At 51.1% G+C, this 18,433-nt stretch overlaps 1 pseudogene; it reads right to left on the reverse strand.

Annotated features, from left to right (window-relative positions):
- Positions 1-18,433, reverse strand: part of LOC136672057 (neuron navigator 3-like) — a 33,611-nt pseudogene that overhangs the window by 5,417 nt on the left and 9,761 nt on the right.

Genomic DNA, 18,433 nt, shown 5'->3' on the forward strand with positions numbered 1-18,433 from the left:
CTGAGCTGACCGCTAATGTCACTAATCCACTGACCACAGCTGGTCTCTTGCCTGCTCTGGCACCATCTCGCCCGCTCTGGCCCTCTCTTGCCCGCTCTGGCCCTCTCGCCCACTCTGGCCCTCTCTCGCCCTCTCTTGCCCACTCTGGCCCCGTCTTGCCTGCTCTCACACTCTCTTGCCCGCTCTGGCCCTCTCTCGCTCACTCTGGCCCTCTCTCACCCTCTCTTACCCGCTCTGGCCCTCTCTTACCCGCTCTGGCCCCATTTTGCCCGCTCTCACACTCTCTTGCCCGCTCTGGCCCTCTCTGAGCTTCTTTTGCCCGCTCTCACCATGTCCATTCATCTACACCACAGCCCTGACCCCACAGACACCTCTCAGAGGGCTTTACTTCCCCAGGTCTCATAGCTGATTGGACTCAGCTATGAGTGGCACATATAGGAACAGAGGGACTCACCATCTGAGAGCGGCTCCTCGGGCGTCCATTAATGTCCTCTATCTTCTCATTGGCTGAAAGAAAGAAAACAACTGAGTCAGAGTGGACTCCTCCTTCCTCAGGGTTTAATTGTCTCTCTCAAGGCTCGTTGACCCGAGTGAGTGGGAGGGGCTTAATGGCCCTTTCTCTGAACTGTTTAATTATAAAATAATGTCTTCATTTAAATACGATACATTGACGATATTAAAGGTAACAACAGATCACTATAAGCACAGGCCTTATCCCACTCAGAGACCGTGTGTGTGTGTGTGTGTGTGTGTGTGTGTGTGTGCCCAACCCCCTCATAGCAGCTGACAGCAGGCCATTTACATTCACAGCTGACAAACAGACACACGCGCACACACACACACACACAAAAAGCAGAAACACTATGGGACGAGAGGAGACACTGTACAGTCTGTGGTACAGTGTGCGGCAGGGTGAGGGTAGTAGGGTACAGTCGGTGGTACAGTGTGGGGCAGGGTAGAGGTAGTAGGGTACAGTCGGTGGTACAGTGTGCGGCAGGGTGAGGGTAGTAGGGTACAGTCGGTGGTACAGTGTGGGGCAGGGTGGGGGTAGTAGGGTACAGTCGGTGGTACAGTGTGGGGCAGGGTAGAGGTAGTAGGGTACAGTCGGTGGTACAGTGTGCGGCAGGGTGAGGGTAGTAGGGTACAGTCGGTGGTACAGTGTGGGGCAGGGTGAGGGTAGTAGGGTACAGTCGGTGGTACAGTGTGGGGCAGGGTGGGGGTAGTAGGGTACAGTCGGTGGTACAGTGTGGGGCAGGGTGGGGGTAGTAGGGTACAGTCGGTGGTACAGTGTGCGGCAGGGTGGGGGTAGTAGGGTACAGTCGGTGGTACAGTGTGCGGCAGGGTGAGGGTAGTAGGGTACAGTCGGTGGTACAGTGTGGGGCAGGGTAGGGGTAGTAGGGTACAGTCGGTGGTACAGTGTGCGGCAGGGTGAGGGTAGTAGGGTACAGTTGGTGGTACAGTGTGGGGCAGGGTGGGGGTAGTAGGAAACAGTCGGTGGTACAGTGTGGGGCAGGGTAGAGGTAGTAGGGTACAGTCGGTGGTACAGTGTGGGGCAGGGTGGGGGTAGTAGGGTACAGTCGGTGGTACAGTGTGGGGCAGGGTGGGGGTAGTAGGGTACAGGGCAGATTGGAAATGAGTTTCTCACTGACCTCAGGCAACAAACAAACAAATGATTCCTCAAGCAAACATTTCAGTAAACAGCTGTTTAAACATCTGGCTCTATTCTGAGAACCAACCTCTGACCAAGAGACACCCTAGACCCTAGCGTCTCACTGAGCGCTCTGTGAGAACAGGATGAGACACTACGCTGCTGCTGTTGTTGGTTTTTACTTGTTGTGAAGGATTTTAATCAAAGCTTTCCAAAATAACTTCCTTTGATGGTGGTTTACGGAAAGCTCCTGTTTAAATCCTGATCAAAAAGAGAGCACAGTGCCCAGTAACTGCCGAAAGTGACCGCTGAGAAGAGTCCAGTAGAGTCCAGTAGAGACCAGTAGAGAGCAGTACCACCCAGTAGAGACCAGCAAAGACCAGCAAAGACCAGTAGCGTCAAGTAAAGTACAGCAAAGATGAGTAGGGTCCAGTAGAGACCAGAAGATCCAAGTAGAGGCAAGCATGGACCAGTAGAGGCCAGTAGAGTCCAGTAGAGACCAGTAGAGTCCAGTAGAGACAAATAGAGTCCAGTAGAGTCCAGCAGAAACCAGTAGAGTCCAATAGAGATCTGTAGAGTCCAGTAGAGATTAGTGGAGTCCAGTAGAGTCCAGTAGAGACCAGTAGAGTCCAGTAGAGTCCAGTAGAGTCCAGTAGAGAACAGTAGAGTCCAGTAGAGTCCAGTAGAGACCAGTAGAGTCCAGTAGAAACCAGTAGAGACCAGTAGAGATCTGTACAGACCAGTAGAGTCCAGTAGAGACCAGTAGAGATCTGTAGAGTTCTGTAGAGTCCAGTAGAGACCAGTAGAGTCCAAAAGAGACCAGTAGATTCCAGTAGAGACAAGTAGGGTCCAGAATCCGATGCTGACCAGCGGAACCGTGGGAATAATCACTTTCCCTTCAGTACAAGTTCAGTGAAGTTAAAGAAGCAAAATAAAAGTCCCCATCTCTCACCTACGACCTGGATGATTTCCGCCAGCAGAACTCCATCACTCACGTCCTGCTGCAGGTCCTGGATCAGACGCCTGTGTCCTGACTTCGACAAGTAATGATTCGCCCAGTCCGTGTATATCTGACCAGAGAGAGAGAGAGAGAGACAGAGAGAGAGAGAGAGAGAGAGAGAGAGAGGAAGAGACAGAGAAAGAGAGTGGAAGTGTTGAGAGCAGCAGTGAGTCCGGTTTATTCCGGAGTTGTTGGGAATCCCAGCTCAGCGTTCCGGGGCTCAGCTCTCAGCCGGCTGCAGACTTCCGAGCTTCTCTGAGCTTTTGTTCACTGTGGGACGGCCCCCATTCAGACTGAGACACTGAGGGCTCTCCCTCTCTTTCTCTCTCTCTCGCTCGCCTGCTCACTCCCCTTCTCTCTCTCTCTCTCTCTCTCTCTCTCTCTGGGGGGTGGGGCGGAGGCAGGGGGGGGGGTGCAGATTTTGAAAAGGCCCGAGCTGCTGTGGTCAGAAACCTTCAGCATCTCATTACAGACGACAACAGCATTTAAATCAGCTGTAAATCACACATTAATCAGACACAGGCCACAATTAACTCATCAATCATTATCCATTCATTCATCATTCATTAGTAATAAATAATGAAGTATAAAACGGTCTTTTTATCTTTGTTTAAAACAAACCTCAGCAACTTAACCCCAGCCCTGAACCACAGCAGCACAGAAATATTAACAACAAAATAATAATAATAATAATAGTAATAATCACCGTAATAATAATAGTAAAAATAACAGTAATATTAATGGTAATAATATTAGTCATAATAATAGTAATAATATTATTAATAATAATAGAAATTTAATCTGTTGGTGCTGGGTTCAGAAGAAACCTCAGTGAGTTTAAAGAGAGCAAACAACAAAGAGCAATGAGTCAGGGGTTTATAATGATCAGAATCAACAGGTGCGCACACACATACAGAACTACACACACACACACACACACACACACACAGAACTACACATACACACATGGACACATACTGTCACACACACAGGTCTCCTAAAATAGTGGGCCTGGGAGTTTGAAAGAAGGCTGTAATTATAGAGAGAGAGGGGGGGGGGGTGGGGAGAGAGAGAGAGAGGGAGAGAGGGAGAGAGAGAGTGAGAGAGGGAGAGAGAGAGAGAGAGAGAGAGAGAGAGAGAAGGAGAGAGAGAGAGAGAAACGGAGAGAGAGAAATGGAGAGAGAGAGAGAGAGAGAGAGAGAGAGAGAGAAATTAGCAGTAGGGATGTTGAATGATTGTAGCTTTGATTAAGGCAGGTTTAATACATAATCTCTGACACATCCAGGCCACTAGGAGTCAGTGTGTGTGTGTGTGTGTGTGTGAGTGTGTGGGTGTGTATTAGTGTGTATGAGTGTGTGTGGGTGTGTATTAGTGTGTATGAGTGTGTGTGAGTGTGTGTGAGTTTGTGTGTGTATTGTGAAAAAAAGCCTAAAGTTCAAAAGAACCTGAGCTCTGTTCCTAATGTCAACAGAAACTCCCCTACATTAAAGAACAGGAACAATACACACATTCTCCATCTCTCTCTCTCTCTCTCACACACACACACACACACACACACACTCACACACACTCAGCACTGTACAGAAATTCAGCAGGTGTTTACACAACACTGGAGTGTGTGTACACACACACACTTGTGAATTAAACTTTTTGTGTGTGTGTGTGTGTGTGTGTGTGTGTGTGTGTGTATGTGTGTATTCCAGAGTGTTGTGAACAGTTCTCTGTCAGCTGTTGGTCCTCTTTAATCTCCAGCCGTTCTCTTTGTTCCTGAAGCTTTTAAGAACCCTAAAGGAATTTCTCCAACTGCCCTCCACCCCCATTACCACCCCTTTTTACTACCCCCACACTCCTGAGGCTGTGCAGTAATTACAGGCCAGAAACACACCGTCAGACCACTTCACCACACCCTCACACTCAGGTGAGTGTACCACTAACACAGGTGAGGTCACAGAGAGGTCAGAGTCTAGGGGTCAGCTCTGGACCCTCTCCCCATCTCCGGGGAATTCTGGGAATTTTATGTTTTATGCTTTGGAGCCGGACATTCGCGTGTAGACGGAGAGGTTCCTCCACAGCACATGCAGAAGCAGGCGTCTCGATGAGTTCTTCGTCTCAAGCCCCTGGTCGAAAAACGACAACATCCAAACCCTGGAACTTCAGCACCTTCACACACTCTACACTCAGCTCCCTCGGGGCTAGCTGCTCTCACTCTGCACGTTACAGCTCAGAACTGCAGAGACCTGACTGCGCAGAGTACAGACTTCACGTCGTCGTCTGACTCCATAGGTTTTAATGCGCTGTGGAGACTGAGGATGCGTCTGTGCCTGAAACACACTCTCCACATCCAGAAACACACGGACAGTTCGTAAGCTGCGGTTAAAGCAGGTCTCTGCGCTGTGTTCATTCTCCTGAATCTTTATTTAACTCAAAAGTAACAGACAGACGTTTTCCAACACTGTCCCTGAACTGGACTGTACTCTGTAAAAATAAACACAGTCAGAATCTGAAGGCTTAATCTTAATCCTAACGGTAATGTTCTACAGAATATCTTCAACACAGTGACCACACACTCAGCACAGTGACCACACACTGACCACAAACTGAGCACAGTGACCACACACTGACCACACACTCAGCCCACACTGAGCACACAGTGACCACACACTCAGCACAGTGACCACACACTGACCACATACTCAGCACAGTGGCCACACACTCAAACCGCCCACCCCTCCCCCTCGGTCCAGTTCAAAGTTTTATGACGTCCACAAGACATCCTGGTAAGGTCCAGAACAACTCAGAGTGTGGTGTGTTCTCTCTGTGTCTGCGTGGGTTTCCTCTGGGTGACTGTCTGTGAGGAGTGTGGTGTGTTCTCCCTGTGTCTGCGTGGTTTTCCTCTGGGTGACTGTCTGTGAGGAGTGTGGTGTGTTCTCCCTGTGTCTGCGTGGTTTTCCTCCGGGTGACTGTCTGTGAGGAGTGTGGTGTGTTCTCTCTGTGTCTGCGTGGGTTTCCTCTGGGTGACTGTCTGTGAGGAGTGTGGTGTGTTCTCCCTGTGTCTGCGTGGTTTTCCTCCGGGTGCTCTGGTTTCCTCCCAAACTCCAAAAACACACGTTGGTAGGTGGATTGGAGACTCAAATGTGTCTGTAGATGTGAGTGAATGTATGAGTGTGTGTCGCCCTTTGAAGGACTGGCGCCCCTTCCTGGGTGTGGCATTCATCTGGATTCTTTTTTAAGGCCGTCTATGTTTCTGATTTATACAAGCACCGTCTCAAACCGCCCACCTCTCCCTCTTGGTCCAGTTCACCGTTTTGTGATGACCACAAGACGTCCTGGTAAGGTCCAGAAGATCTCAGGCTCAGGTAAATGCACAGAACTGGGGCAGGGTGGGGCATTAAATTAAAAGTGACCCACACACTCACACACACTCATACACACACACACACACACACACTTACACACCCACACACACTGGGTCACATTTAATCTAACGTGCAGGGTCATGTTTAACCTAATGTGCAGTGTCATGTTTAATCTAATGCACAGGGTCACGTTTAATCTAACGTGTCCCACCCTGGCCTAGTTCTGGATTCTGGTGTCTGAGTGTGGTCTGAGAGTGGTCTCAGAGTGGCCTGAGAGTGGTCTAGGTGTGGTCTGAGAGTGGTCTGAGAGTGGTCTGAGAGTGTTCTGAGAGTGTTCTGAGTATGGTCTGAGAGTGGTCCGAGTGTGGTCTGAGAGTGGTCTAATTGTGGTCTGAGTGTGGTCTGAGAGTGGTCTGGGAGTGGTCTAATTGTGGTCTGAGTGTGGTCTGAGAGTGGTCTGAGAGTGGTCTGAGAGTGGTCTGAATGTGGTCTGAGTGTGGTCTGAGAGTGGTCTAATTGTGGTCTGAGTGTGGTCTGAGTGTGGTCTGAGAGTGGTCTAATTGTGGTCTGAGTGTGGTCTGAGTGTGGTCTGAGAGTGGTCTGAGAGTGTTCTGAATGTGGTCTGAGTGTGGTCTGAGAGTGGTGTGAGAGTGGTCTGAGAGTGTTCTGAATGTGGTCTGAGTGTGGTCTGAGTGTGGTCTGAGAGTGGTCTGAGAGTGTTCTGAATGTGGTCTGAGTGTGGTCTGAGTGTGGTCTGAGAGTGGTCTGAGAGTGTTCTGAATGTGGTCTGAGTGTGGTCTGAGAGTGGTGTGAGAGTGTTCTGAGTGTGGTATGAGAGTGTTCTGAATGTGGTCTGAGAATGGTCTGAGAATGGTCTGAGTGTGGTCTGGGAGTGGTCTGATTGTGGTCTGAGTGTGGTCTGAGTGTGGTCTGAGAGTGGCCTGAGAGTGGCCTGGGAGTGGTCTGGGAGTGGTCTGGGAGTGGTCTGAGTGTGGTCTGAGTGTGGTCTGGGAGTGGTCTGAGTGTGGTCTGGGAGTGGTTAGGCCGCACGGCTGTGGTCTGAGCCCTTAGTGACCCTGACCCTGCCGTCAGTGTCAGTAAAGATTAAATACACACACACACACACACACACACACATACACATACACACACACACACTGTAGGCAGTAATAAGAGTGTGAATGGTTATTGATTCCCCATTGTCCATCTGTCTGAGGTGTTCCGACGAGTTGAGAGTGAGAGAGGGCTTTTTCTCTTTTTAATGTTCAACAGCAGGCCTCACAATGGAGCAGCAAGTAGTGTCTCTGTCACACCTCCAGGGTCCTGGAGGTTGTGGGTTTCGAGTCCCGCTCCGGGTGACTGTGTGTGAGGAGTGTGGTGTGTTCTCTCTGTGTCTGCGCGGGTTTCCTCTGGGTGACTGTCTGTGAGGAGTGTGGTGTGTTCTCTCTGTGTCTGCGCGGGTTTCCTCCGGGTGACTGTCTGTGAGGAGTGTGGTGTGTTCTCTCTGTGTCTGCGCGGGTTTCCTCTGGGTGACTGTCTGTGAGGAGTGTGGTGTGTTCTCTCTGTGTCTGCGTGGGTTTCCTCTGGGTGACTGTCTGTGAGGAGTGTGGTGTGTTCTCTCTGTGTCTGCGCGGGTTTCCTCTGGGTGACTGTCTGTGAGGAGTGTGGTGTGTTCTCTCTGTGTCTGTGTGGGTTTCCTCCGGGTGACTGTCTGTGAGGAGTGTGGTGTGTTCTCTCTGTGTCTGCGCGGGTTTCCTCTGGGTGACTGTCTGTGAGGAGTGTGGTGTGTTCTCTCTGTGTCTGCGTGGGTTTCCTCTGGGTGACTGTCTGTGAGGAGTGTGGTGTGTTCTCTCTGTGTCTGCGCGGGTTTCCTCTGGGTGACTGTCTGTGAGGAGTGTGGTGTGTTCTCTCTGTGTCTGCGCGGGTTTCCTCTGGGTGACTGTCTGTGAGGAGTGTGGTGTGTTCTCTCTGTCTGTGTGGGTTTCCTCTGGGTGACTGTCTGTGAGGAGTGTGGTGTGTTCTCTCTGTGTCTGCGCGGGTTTCCTCCGAGTGATTGTCTGTGAGGAGTGTGGTGTGTTCTCTCTGTGTCTGCGTGGGTTTCCTCCGGGTGACTGTCTGTGAGGAGTGTGGTGTGTTCTCTCTGTGTCTGCGTGGGTTTCCTCCGGGTGACTGTCTGTGAGGAGTGTGGTGTGTTCTTTCTGTGTCTGCGTGGGTTTCCTCCGGGTGCTCTGGTTTCCTCCCACGCTCCAAAAACACATGTTGGTAGGTGGCTTGGAGACTCAAAAGTGTCTGTAGGTGTGAGTGTGTGAGTGAATGTATGAGTGTGTGTTCCTGCCTTGCGCCCAGTGATTCTGGGTAGACTCTAGACCCACCGCCGCCCTGAACTGGATAAAGGTTACAGACAATGATATTACACAGACTTCAAACTAGCAGCTCAGAAGCACAGCTGCTGATGAACACTCATTCATTCAGTGTTCCTTTATTTACAGGGCTAAAGTAATTGTCTTTAACACACACACACACACACACACACACACACACACACACACACACACACACACACACACAGGCAATGCATAATTAATCAGCGCCTTATCGGCTAATCTCCAGATGAGTGTTGGACCTTCTCTGTCCCAGACTCAGATAAAGCTGTGTCTATGGAACCAAATGGCGGGGGTGGGGCCTCAGAGTCTGGACCAGCACCTCCACACAGCATCAGCAGCATGCTCCACTGAGCTCCCTGAGATCTCACTCTGAGCTCCCTGAGATCTCAGAGGGAGTATGTGGTGGTTTTCTGCGTCTGGTCCCAACAACACCATAAAAAAACAAGACGTTTCTGAATAAAAGCCTCATGTAAACATTACATTACCAGTTTCATGCTGATGTTGTTCTGCTCCCAGCGCCATAGCATTGTACTCATCTTCCTCTTCTTCCTCACTCACTCACACACACACACACACACACACACACACACACTGCTGCAACAGCAGCCAATACACACATCCCATCAGAACCAGAGCCAGCGACAGACTGCAGACTGAGAGAGAGAGACTCTTCCTCTCAGGGGCAGGTCTTTGACAGCTGCTGCCCCCCGCCCCCCGACTCACACACACCAGCTGGAGCACACGTCAGTGTTGAATGGGGGAATCCCTCTCTTTCTATCTCTCTCTCTCTCACACACACACACACACACACACGGGCAATGTGTGTCTCCTCTTTCTGAGGCCAACAGAGAGAGAGAGAGAGAGAGAGAGAGAGAGAGAGAGAAAGAGACAGAGAGAGAAAGAGACAGAGAGAAAGAGACAGAGAGAGAAAGAGACAGAGAGAGAGAGAGAGAACAGAGAGAGAGACAGACAGACAGAGAGAGAAAGAGACAGAGAGAGAGAGAGAACAGAGAGAGAAAGAGACAGAGAGAGAGAGAACAGAGAGAGAGAGAGAGAACAGAGAGAAAGAGACAGAGAGAGAAAGAGACAGAGAGAGAAAGAGACAGAGAGAGAGAGAACAGAGAGAGAGAGAGAGACAGACAGAGAGAGAAAGAGACAGAGAGAGAGAGAGAGAGAACAGAGAGAGAGACAGAGAGAGCGAGAGGGAGAGATCAGAGAGAGAGAACAGAGAGAGGAGAGAGAGAGAGAACAGAGAGAGAGAGGGAGGGAGAGAACAGAGAGAGAGAGAGAGTGAGAGAGGGAGGAACTGTGGTGATGAGGATCTCGGGGTCCGTGCTGAATGTTTTCCTCCAGAACCGCAGATGAGAAGTCAGACTAAAGCCACGGTTCTGCTCCGAGGGTCTCGAGTTCTCCGCTCTGTTCCCATTGCGTTCTCTCGGCCCGGAGCCAGAGCACTGTCTATAAATAACACACAGCGCCTCCTTCTCCCTGTTACACTCTGAATACACACACTACACACACACACATTGCACACTACACACACACACACTACACACACAGTGCACACTACACACACACACACACACTACACGCACACATTGCACACTACACACACAGTGCACACTACACACACACTGCACACACACACTACACACACACACACACAGTGCACACTACACACACTGCACACACACACATTGCACACTACACACACACACTACACATACAGTGCACACTACACACAAAGTGCACACTACACACACACATTACACACCATATTATACACTATGCACTCTACACTATACACTACACACACTACCCCCCCCCCCCACACACACACACACTACACACACACACACTACTGATTTGTCAGTGCTGGTATTAATAGCACAGTGGGGACCCAGCCCATGTTTAGAGTTATGAGCTGTGGACGTCTCCTACTCCTTCATTAAATCTCTGACACACACCCCCTTCCCCACCCCTCCCCCAAGACCACAGAATTAAACACCTGTTTAAAACAGGATCAAAGACTTAGCCCCATCGCTGTGACCTGGACGTGATTGGTCAGTCCAGTGAGGGTCAGGCAGTGAACTCATTAAAGCAGGACGGTGGAGTTACGAGTCCCACGCTCCATTCTTTACTCACAGCCCGCCATCGCCGACAATGTGGGGGTCACCCTCGGGGTGGGAGGCCTTTTGTTCTCGGGACCCCATCATCTGCTTCCCGTGGGCTTTAGAGTGGGGAGGCGGGGTGGATAGTGTCCTGCTGCCAGGAGCAGGGGGTGGGACTGTGTGTGTGTGTGTGTGTGTGTGTGTGTGTGTGTTTGGGGGGGGGGTGGATATAGTCTTTCTTGGGTCAGAAACACAAAACCCAGAGACACAGAGACTCTGCGTGTGTCCTGGAGACAAAAGACACAATTACAGCTCCACTCACTGTCCCCTCTCTCAGCTCCACTGTCTCCTCACTGTCCCCTCTCTCAGCTCCACTGTCTCCTCACTGTCCCCTCTCTCAGCTCCACTGTCCCCTCACTGTCCCCTCTCTCAGCTCCACTGTCCCCTCACTGTCCCCTCTCTCAGCTCCACTGTCCCCTCACCGTCCCCTCTCTCAGCTCCACTGTCCCCTCACCGTCCCCTCTCTCAGCTCCACTGTCCCCTCACCGTCCTCTCTCTCAGCTCCACTGTCCCCTCACTGTCCCCTCTCTCAGCTCCACTGTCCCCTCACCATCCCCTCTCTCAGCTCCACTGTCCCCTCACTGTCCCCTCTCTCAGCTCCACTGTCCCCTCTCTCAGGTTCTGCTGGGGTAGTGCGAGGGGGTCCTGCCAATCAATGTTCAATCAGCTCAGAAAGGAGTAAGTGCAGTCCTTTCTGCCACCACCAGAGGGAGCAAAAGGCTACAGCTGTACCAGAGTACACAGCCTATACAGCGTCCTCTCCTGGACATTACACTCTGAACACAGTGCAGGACAGACACCATGTGTTTGTTTATTCATCCATTCATCAGTTATTCCAGGTTTTCTTATCCTCCATAAAGTCCTCTGTCCATCCATCCATCATTCTACTCATCAACCCAAACAGTAATCTTTCACCTCTCCATCCAAGAGTCAGTTCATCAGTCCATTCTCTGTCACAACAGTGCTCCATCTCTGTCTCTCTCTCTCTCTCTCTCTCTCTCTATCACACACACACACACACACACACACACACACACAGACCTGCTTTAGTTCTGAAACACAGATGTGTTAATGAACGGTGGTCCTCCACAGGGCGCAGCAGTGTCTAAAAGGTGGAGTTTATATTTTACCAGAAAACTATTCCTAACTTTCAAGCGCTGTGATTGGACGGACTCTGACCAGGGGGCGGGGAAAGTCTCTGCCTGACGTCAGAAGTGGAACAGAATCAGAACCCTTTTTTACCCTGTGTTTTTGAACTCTGCTCTGTGACTGGCCGCTGTGTGTGGGTTCTGCTGGTTCAGATGGTGAACAGGTTCAGGTTCTCATCAGATTAGATTTAAAAGGTGAACCATAAGGTGCAGAGAAATCTCTTAAACGCCTCGCCTCCCACTCTGCTCACTTCACACAAACACTCCAACACACCTTCTGTTTACTATGATACTCACACACACACACACACTCCTGCACACTCACAGCCCTGTCCCGCTGTTTCCATAGCAACACACTCCTCTGAGGAGGAGAGAAACGCCGATGGAGGGAAGGTTACAATCTGTTATTCTTCTCATTCTGTAACCACACTAAACGCCAAGGGTGACACACACACACACACACACACACACAAACAAACAAATAAACAACGAAACAAACACATTCAGGCTGAGTTCAGTTCAGTCCCGGAGCCAAACCCAAGCGCTCTTCTGCCTCAGATCACAGCTGTTTCTGTTTCACAGCATTTTTACAAAATAAAAGTCCCCACAACGTCTCCTTCATGCCATCAACACTCCGTATAACGAAACCTGTCCTGTTTGTCCTGCTGGGCTTAGTGTTCTCCTCCAAGCACTACGCTGCAGTGTGGAACCATGTGGAACCCCTTTTTATGTTTAACAACAGAAATTTAAACACTTTCATTAATAAAACCTTAACTCAGGTTTACACCACACTTCAGCTCCGCCCACTCAGCCTGCAGGACTTCAGCTCCGCCCACCCAGTCTGCAGGACTTCAGCTCCGCCCACTCAGCCTGTAGCACTTCAGCTCCGCCCACTCAGCCTGCAGGACTTCAGCTCCGCCCACCCAGTCTGCAGGACTTCAGCTCCGCCCACTCAGCCTGCAGCACTTCAGCTCCGCCCACTCAGCCTGCAGGACTTCAGCTCCACCCACCCAGCCTGCAGGACTTCAGCTCCGCCCACTCAGCCTGTAGCACTTCAGTTCCGCCCACTCAGCCTGCAGGACTTCAGCTCCGCCCACTCAGCCTGCAGCACTTCAGCTCCGCCCACTCAGCCTGCAGCACTTCAGCTCCGCCCACTCAGCCTGCAGCACTTCAGCTCCGCCCACTCAGCCTGCAGGACTTCAGCTCCGCCCACCCAGTCTGCAGGACTTCAGCTCCGCCCACTCAGCCTGTAGCACTTCAGCTCCGCCCACCCAGCCTGCAGGACTTCAGCTCCGCCCACTCAGCCTGCAGGACTTCAGCTCCGCCCACTCAGCCTGCAGGACTTCAGCTCCACCCACTCAGCCTGCAGGACTTCAGCTCCACCCACTCAGCCTGTAGCACTTCAGCTCCACCCACCCAGCCTGCAGGACTTCAGCTCCGCCCACTCAGCCTGTAGCACTTCAGCTCCACCCACTCAGCCTGCAGGACTTCAGCTCCGCCCACCCAGCCTGCAGGACTTCAGCTCCGCCCACTCAGCCTGCAGGACTTCAGCTCCGCCCACTCAGCCTGCAGGACTTCAGCTCCACCCACCCAGCCTGCAGGACTTCAGCTCCACCCACTCAGCCTGTAGCACTTCAGCTCCACCCACCCAGCCTGCAGGACTTCAGCTCCGCCCACTCAGCCTGTAGCACTTCAGCTCCACCCACTCAGCCTGCAGGACTTCAGCTCCGCCCACCCAGCCTGCAGGACTTCAGCTCCGCCCACTCAGAAACTTTACTGCCATTGTTTTTGTGGTTTTAAAGCCAGCGAATTGAGATGAGGTTTTGCAACGTCACCGGCTCCGTTTTGTGGGGGGCCCCACCAGTGGAAAAGCAACAAGCTTTAAATGAACTGAGCCGAGCCGGACACATGCGGTGGAAAAGCACCAATAGTGAACAGTGGGCCAGTGATCTGTGAGTGATCAGAACTCTCTCAGTAAAGATGAAGGTCAATCTGTGTGTGTGTGTGTGTGTGTCTGCGTGTGTGTGTGTTATAATAAGATTAGTGTCTCTGTGAAGAAACAATACAATATCTCAGCAGAGAGAGAGAGTGGTGGGGAGAGAGAGAGAGAGAGAGGGGGGGAGTGGGGAGAGAGGGAGCGAGTGAGAGAGAGAGGGAGAGAGAGAGGGGGGGAGAGAGAGTGGGGAAGGGGGCATGGAGAGAGAGAGTTGGGTTTATACTCATCTTTTTCTGGGATGATCCTGAAATCTCTTAATGGGATGAAGGATGAGATAAAGATGATGTAAAGAGGAGAGTTTAAATCCCCTCTAATTAAAGTGTTTCCTTTATTACGGCCACTTTCTAATCGAGTGTAAGCTCAGCCCCCATCTGCAATAGTTTCTCTCTCTCTCTCTCTCTCTCTCTCTCTCTCTCTCTCTCTCTCTCTCTCTCTCTCTCTCACACACACACACACACACACACACATGCTGTAAATAGTCTGAGTGAATGCACATACAGCAGCGCCCCCCGCTGATTAACTGATGAACTCCTGAGTTCAGGTGCCCCTTTTATCAGAGAAATGAAGTTTCTCTCAGGCTCCAGAGCCTCGTTACTGTCTCAGATTCATCTTTATCTCGCTTCTGTTTCATCTTTGTATTAACCTTTATTTTTCTTTGCTTAATTATTCGTTTACTATTTTACTTAGTTTTAATGTTTATTTTTTAATCTCTATTTACAGTGAGCTGTCAGTGAGAAGCCAATGAGCAGTCAGTGAGAAGAGTTAGCTATGAGTGAGCAGTTAGTGAGCAGTTACTTAGTGGTGAGTGATCAGTCAGTGAGCAGCCAGTGTTCTAAGGCGCAGGAAAATGTGTTTCACAGTAACACTCACACACCACCAGGTGGCACCACTCTCCCTCAGTTCAGTTTAAAATAGTTTTCTGACCATGAAGGACAGGCAAAGACACACACACACACCCATACACACACACACCCATACACACTGATGCCTCTTACCCACATAAACTCTGGAGAATCTCTAGAGAAACTGAGTGTGTTGGGTCTGGAGACGTCTGACAGCGGTCGTTCACATACGCAGCTCACAGTAAGAGGTTTTCTGCGTGAGACGCACAGATGTGGGGGTGGAGCCTGTGCAGCGTGTGCAGGAGAAACTCCGGAACATTTCCCACTCTGTTCTCACATGCACTGACTCTAACTTCCCCCGGAGTCTTCACCGGGGCGAGAGGAGGATAAAGTCTGGGTAATGTCCGGGACAAATGTTGCAGGTCATGTTCACACACACACAGCTCCGCTGGGAAAACTCTGGAACATTTCTGTATTACTGCTCAAGTGTGAAAGGGCATCTCTCTCTCTCTCTGCTGCTGAATGTAGCTTTATATTTCTGTGTTTGCTCTTTGGGCTTTAGGACCTAGATCCACCCCTGAATCTCAGACAGACTTCAGCCCAGAGATTTTACCTCAGCTCATTGCTAGCGTCGCTGTCAGGCTAACGTCGCTGTCAGGCTAACACCGCTGTCAGGCTAACGCTAATGAAACCTGTAGGGCACAGAGAGCCCCCAGGGGACATTAAACCCACCCCCACACACATACAGCACCCCTGAAATCTGCTTGAGCAAACTCAACTTAGACATCACTAGCCTACAGCACATTTACACACACACACACACACAGACACACACACACACACACACACACAATACTCTGACAAGGCCAGGATCAGGCCACCAGTCTCAGCAGCATCATTACAGACCGCCGAGGCCCAGAGTCTGTATTAACCTCGTTTCTCCTCCAGCTACTGTCCAAACATCCTCATTAAACCACGCCCCCACTATTACAAATTCATTAAATCCTCATGAAACCACAACCCCTCAACAGATTGAGTGATGTAATAACAGTGGTTATTGTTTTATTGTGTGTCTCTGGAGAGCCCTGGAGGCCAGGGTCTGAAGGGTGTAGTGCTCAGTAACTGATTCAAACTCATTCTCAGGACGTCTCAGCTTCATCATAACGTTCCTTTACTGCGTAACACTGCCCCTTGCCCTGGGAATGGGTCTCGTTCACTCTGCACAGTTCAAACCACAATTAAAGTGATTCTGATTCTGACCAGGGGTGGGTGGAGCTGGTGGGTGGAGGGGGTGTGGTTAGGGTGATGTCATGATCTCAGCCACCAGCTCTTCTCATAAAAAATAAATCCCCCAATCCCTACAAATAAACACACACACACACACACACACACACACACACCTGTGTCCATACATATCATATGCGGTCTGAGCAGCAGAGGACGATCCAATAATAAAACTACAGTCAGATCAATAAACACCATAAACTTTACAATACACACTGAACCCTGAACTCAAATAACTACAAACCCCACCCCTCCCTAAAAACACCACTCCCCACAGCTGCCACTGCTCCTCAAACCCACCAATCACAGAGAAGAGGAACTGACCTCTGACCTACATTCACACCTGAGTTACTGAACCTGCACTGACATCATCAGGTTAATGATACACTGCTTTTTACAGACACACACACACTTAGCTTACACACACACACACTTAGCTCACACACACACACACACTTAGCTCACACACAAACACACACACTTAGCTCACACACAAACACCACACTCAGTTCACACACACTTAGCTCACAGACACAAACAGTCAGCTCTCTCTCTCTCTCTCACACACACACACACACACAAATACTCACACTCACACTTAGCTCACACACACACACACACAAACACTCACACTTAGCTCACACACACACACGCACGCACTCAGCTCTCTCTCTCTCTCTCTCTCTCTCTCTCTCTCTCTCTCTCTCTCACACACACACACACACAAATAAACATTATTACTTTGTACACTAAAACTCACAGCAGATGACAGAATAACCTGCCTCTAAATATAACTCATCACCACTGCAGCTGAGCGCGCTCAGAGCAGAACACTCACTACTGACAAAATAATGCAGAATCAATAGATCATTTTACTCTTTGTTCCTCAAGCCTACATTTTAAGCCAAGCACCACAGGATTAGAGCATTTTTCCCTTCTTTTATTATTTATTGTACAGTGTCCTTGGGTGTGTGGAAAGGCACTATTTCAAATAAAATATATTATTATTATTATTATTATTATTATTATTATTATTATTATTATATTTAGAGAGTCAAGTAAGAAGCTGAGTTGAGAGCTGAGTCGAGTGTCAAGAGTCAGGACCTGAGTAAAGAGTCGAGAGCTGAGTCGGGAGCTGAGACGGGAGCTGAGTCGGGAGCTGAGTCGGGAGCGGAGTCGGGAGCTGAGACGGGAGCTGAGATGGAAGCTGAGACAGGAGCTGAGTCGGGAGCTGAGTCGGGAGCTGAAATGGAAGCTGAGACGGGAGCTGAGTCGGGAGCTGAGACGGGAGCAGAGACGAGAGCTGAATCAGGAGCGGAGTCAGGAGCTGAGACGGGAGCAGAGACGAGAGCTGAGTCGGGAGCGGAGTCAGGAGCTGAGACGGGAGCCAAGTTAAGAGATTTGATGGGAGTGGAATTGGGAGCTGAGTCGGGAGCGGAGTCGAAAGCTGAGACAGGAGCTGAGATGCAAGCTGAGATGGGAGCTGAGACGGGAGCTGAGTCGGGAGCTGAGACAGGAGCTGAGGCGGGAGCTGGGACGAGAGCCAAGTCAGGAGTGAAGTCAGGAGCTGAGATGGGAGCAGAGACGAGAGCTGAGTCGGGAGCGGAGTCGGGAGCTGAGACGGGAGCTGAGTCGGGAGCTGAGTCGGGAGCTGAGTCGGGAGCGGAGTCGGGAGCTGAGACGGGAGCTGAGTCGAGAGCTGAGACAGGAGCTGAGATGAGAGCTGAGTCGGGAGCGGAGTTAGGAGCTGAGACGGGAGCAGAGACGAGAGCTGAGTCGGGAGCGGAGTCAGGAGCTGAGACGGGAGCAGAGACGAGAGCTGAGTCGGGAGCGGAGTCAGGAGCTGAGACGGGAGCCAAGTTAAGAGATTTGATGGGAGAGGAATTGGGAGCTGAGTCGGGAGCGGAGTCGAAAGCTGAGACAGGAGCTGAGATGCAAGCTGAGATGGGAGCTGAGACGGGAGCTGAGTCGGGAGCTGAGTCGGGAGCTGAGTCGGGAGCTGAGGCGGGAGCTGGGACGAGAGCTAAGTCAGGAGTGAAGTCAGGAGCTGAGATGGGAGCAGAGACGAGAGCTGAGTCGGGAGCGGAGTCGGGAGCTGAGTCAGGAGCTGAGACGGGAGCAGAGACGAGAGCTGAGTCGGGAGCGGAGTCAGGAGCTGAGACGGGAGCCAAGTTAAGAGATTTGATGGGAGTGGAATTGGGAGCTGAGTCGGGAGCGGAGTCGAAAGCTGAGACAGGAGCTGAGATGCAAGCTGAGATGGGAGCTGAGTCGGGAGCTGAGACAGGAGCTGAGACAGGAGCTGAGGCGGGAGCTGGGACGAGAGCTAAGTCAGGAGTGAAGTCAGGAGCTGAGATGGGAGCAGAGACGAGAGCTGAGTCGGGAGCGGAGTCGGGAGCTGAGTCGGGAGCTGAGTCGGGAGCTGAGTCGGGAGCTGAGTCGAGAGCTGAGACAGGAGCTGAGATGAGAGCTGAGTCGGGAGCAGAGTTGGGAGCTGAGACGGGAACTGAGATGAGAGCTGAGACAGGAGCTGAGATGAGAGCTGAGTCGGGAGCTGAGACGGGAGCTGAAATGAGAGCTGAAATGAGAGCTGAGTCGGGAGCTGAG

The sequence above is a fragment of the Hoplias malabaricus genome, chromosome 16 (genome assembly GCF_029633855.1).
Source record: "Hoplias malabaricus isolate fHopMal1 chromosome 16, fHopMal1.hap1, whole genome shotgun sequence".
NCBI lineage: Eukaryota > Metazoa > Chordata > Actinopteri > Characiformes > Erythrinidae > Hoplias > Hoplias malabaricus.